We start from the raw sequence: 3,798 nt of genomic DNA on the forward strand, positions 1-3,798 counted from the left end.
AATGGCGTGAACCCGGGAGGCAGAGCTTGCAGTGAGCCGAGATTGCGCCCCTGCACTCCAGCCTGGGCGACTGAGCAATACTCGTCTCAAAAAAAAAAAAAAAAAAAAAAAGCAGAAACATAGCCATTAGGTTGGCGCAAAAGTAATTTTGCCTTTTGCCATTCCTTTAATAGTACAGGCAGGCTAGGTTTTTGTTTTGTTTTGTTTTGTTTTGGAGAAACAGGGTCCAGCTCTGTCACCAGAGGGTGGAATGCAGTGGTGTGATCACAGCTCACTGCAGCCTCAAACTCCTAGGCTCCAGCGATCCTCCAATCCCAGCCTCCCAAGTAGCTGGGACTATGCATGAGTCCTGCTAGTTTTTATTTTTTGTTGAGATAAGGTCTCGCTTTGTTGCCCAGGCTGACCTACAACTCCCGGACTCAAGTAATCCTCCCGCCTTGACTTTCCAAAGTGTTGGGATTATAGGTGTGAGCCACCATGCCTGGCTTTTTTGTTTTTCATTTTTTGCTTTTTTTTTTTGAGAGACTCTCACTCTGTCACCAGGCTGGAGTGCAATGGTGTGATCTCACCTCACTGCAATCTCTACCTCCTAGGTTCAAGCGATTCTCCTGCCTCAGCCTCCCAAGTAGCTGGGATTACAGGCATGAGCCTTGGCCCCCGGCCTCTACCCACTTTCAATAGAGCCTCATCTGCTGAGATCAAGTTGAAATATTTTTAGTGTCCTCACCTCCACGCTGTCCAAGACTGGGATAGGGTTGGGGAGCCAGAGATAGAATAAAGTACTAAGAACTCTTCATATGAACCTTTTGAAGACAGGTGAGTCAGGGACTGCACATTTTATAACTTTAAAGAGGGAAAAAAAAGCTCACGGAGGACTCTGATTTGCTGCCTTCTGAAATAACAGAACGAAAGAAGTTAATTGGGAGTAAAATCGTGTGGTAAATTACCCAACAGCGTATCATTGAGATTCGTGCATAATACTGAGCCCTGGCCGGGTAAACTAAGGCAGAAGAAGCGGCCTCAAAGTAAAATCAGAGCAGCGCCGGCATCCAGGGTCCCACCTGCCTCAGGGTGAGGATCCTCTGAGGTCCGCATCCCTCCCGGTCCCAGCCGCCCGCAGGTCCCGCCGCACCAGCCGGGTCCCGGGGCTCCCCTTGGAAGACCCAGGCCAAGGGGACGCGGGAGCGCAGAAACCCTTGTGGGCTCCCGGGGACACCGCAAAGCTCCCGGGGATTCTTCCCTGTCAGGACCCGGGCGGCCCGCGGCTCGACTCGGTGCTCCCAGTCAGTGAGGGTGCACAGGGAAGCTACTGGGGCTCAGAGGCCCTGCGGGGACCCTCGCGGACTGACGTACCTGCCGCCGCCCGGCGCTCGGCGGAGCGGGTTCTTTAACGCGGGGCTGCGCGACCCTCGCGGCGCACGCTGGGAAATGTAGTTTCACCTCCGCGCCCCGCCTGGCCAGGCCCCCGCCTGGCATAAGACACTCTCGGAGCCACCGCACGGGCCAGCGTGGGTGGCCGGGGCAGCGTTTTCCTGAAGTGCAGCGGGGCTGCGATCCAGAAGGGAGGTGGGAAGAGGGCCGCTCCAGGACCCACGAAACTACAACTCCCAGAGGACCGATACGCCTTAAAGACACAGGCCCTTTTTCTGGGACTCGCGGATCCAGGTTAATGTGTTGCTTTTTTGTTTGTTTTCTGGTTTGGGTTTGTTTATTTGTTTGTTTTTTTAACCCCTTCTGGATGGCACCAAGAGCTGTCGCTTTCCTCGGGCGAGAAATCCACTGATGAAGGGAAAAAAAAAAAGTCACAATTTGCCCAAGCGGAAGCAGCTGTCATTGGATTTGCAGTTAGAAGGCTTTGCGCTGGTTTCGTCACGTGGGTCCTTTGCGAAGTAACTTTCCAACTCCGTAGCGGGGAGAGGATCTGCGGAGCTTTCGGGCAAGTTGTGAACGGTAGCATTGATTGTCATAGATGAAAATTGGAAATACTCCTGAGTGTCTCTCTCTAGGTTACTATGTGAAAGGAAAATAAATGTCAGGACCCCAAAGTCACTAAGCCAAAGGGAAAAGTCAAGCCGGGAACTGCATCAGGCAAACCTACCTCCCATTTTATTCCTAAACAAGATAACTACAAAGATAAAAAAGCTAGATATGGCCTGGCTCTCACAATTTGCCCACTAGGAAATTCCTTGTGTGCCCCAAAATCTGTACCCTCAAACAGTTCTGTGAAATTTCACTCTGACAATGTGAATTGATCACTTATCTTCACAGGTGCTGGACTTTGACCGAACTCAAACTCATTTCTCTGCTCACGTGAGACAAATGCATATCTCATTGCTTCCTCTGCCCTATGTTTATTTTTTCTTATGTAAAGATGCAAATTCACTAAGCTAGATGAAAGCATAAGTGACTAGTCCTCTATCCCCCTCTCACATGTGAAAGGCTGATCAAAGGCTCAAAAGAATGCATTTGCCTCTTACCTACCCATGCCTTTAAAAAATTTCCTCTTTCAGGCCAGGCGCAGTGGCTCACGCCTGTAGTCCCAGACCTTTGGGAGGCCAAGGCGGGTAGATCACAAGGTCAGGAGTTCACGACCAGCCTGGCCAATATGGTGAAACCCTGCCTACTAAAAATACAAAAATTAGCTGAGCGTGGTGTCACGTGCCTGTAGTCCCAGCTGCTTGGGAGACTGAGGCAGGAGAATCGCTTGAACCCGGGAGACAGAGGTTGCAGTGAGCTGAGATTGCACCACTGCACTCCAGCCTGAGCAACACAGCAAGTCTCCATCTCAAAAAAAAAAAAATTTCCTCTTTCCCCAATATCTGACCTTTCTCATATTGAAGGCCTCAAAATCATCTTTGGAGAAAGGTACAGACCTGTCTCCCAGGTACACACATTCTTTGGCAAAATAAACTTGTAAATTGATTGAGACCAGTCTCAGGTGCCTTTCGGTTTACAGCTGGAAAACTAGGCACATCCATGCAAGACAGATCTATATGTTCAGTAGGGAGTGATGTTCAGGACCTCATGTTAAGGGAAAAGCAGCAAGTTGTACAGTAACATGTATGGGAAGCCCCTAGAATCAAAAATAGTGTTTATGGATAGACAGTGTGTGGATACACAGGAACAGGGCTGGAAAGGAATGCATGCTAGGGAGAGACTGCTAAGGGTGGGAACAAGTGGAGAGAACTTGAGCTTTATCTGCATTGTTTGAATTTTTCTTACAAGAATATACTTTCCGAATCTGTTGTTAATAAGGAGCCTAAGGCTAGGCACAGGGGCTCACACCTGTAATCCCAACACTTTGGGAGGCCAAGGTCGGAGCATGGCTTGAGCTTGGGAGTTCAAGACCAGCCTGGGAAACATAGCAAGACCCAGTCTCTAAAATATACATAAGTTAGAGCCGAGTAAGGTGTCTCATGCCTGTAATCCCCACACTTTGGGAGGCCAAGGCAGGCAGAAAACTCTGGGTCAGGAGTTCAAGATTAGCGTGGCCAATTTTTTTGTTATTGTTGTTTTGACACAGAGTCTCACTCTGTTGTCTAGGCTGGAACACAGTGGTGCAATCTCAGCTCACTGCAACCTCCGTCTCCCAGGTTCAAGTGATTCTCTTGCCTCAGCCTCCCGAGTAACTGGGATTACAGGTGTGTGCCACCATGCCCAGCTAATTTTTGTATTTTTAGTAGAGACAGGGTTTCGCCATGTTCAGGCTGGTCTTGAACTCCTGACCTCCGGTGATCCACCCACCTCAGCCTCCCAAAGTGCTGGGATTACAAGCGTGAGCCATTGTGCCCAACCAAT

General features: G+C 49.7%; 1 protein-coding gene across 2 annotated transcripts in view; it reads right to left on the reverse strand.

The window, feature by feature from the left end:
* FUK (fucokinase) overlaps window positions 1-1,562 on the reverse strand; it is a 29,956-nt gene extending 28,394 nt beyond the window's left edge. The window contains exon 1 of one of the 2 annotated variants that reach the window (XM_011962164.1): window positions 1,354-1,562. The gene's annotated coding sequence lies outside the window, so the exon portion shown is untranslated. The remainder of the gene's footprint in view (window positions 1-1,353) is intronic. The other variant, XM_011962172.1, reaches the window with a different exon arrangement.
* Window positions 1,563-3,798: the final 2,236 nt, after the last annotated feature.

Source organism: Colobus angolensis, unplaced genomic scaffold (genome assembly GCF_000951035.1).
Source record: "Colobus angolensis palliatus isolate OR3802 unplaced genomic scaffold, Cang.pa_1.0 Scaffold116, whole genome shotgun sequence".
Classification (NCBI taxonomy): domain Eukaryota; kingdom Metazoa; phylum Chordata; class Mammalia; order Primates; family Cercopithecidae; genus Colobus; species Colobus angolensis.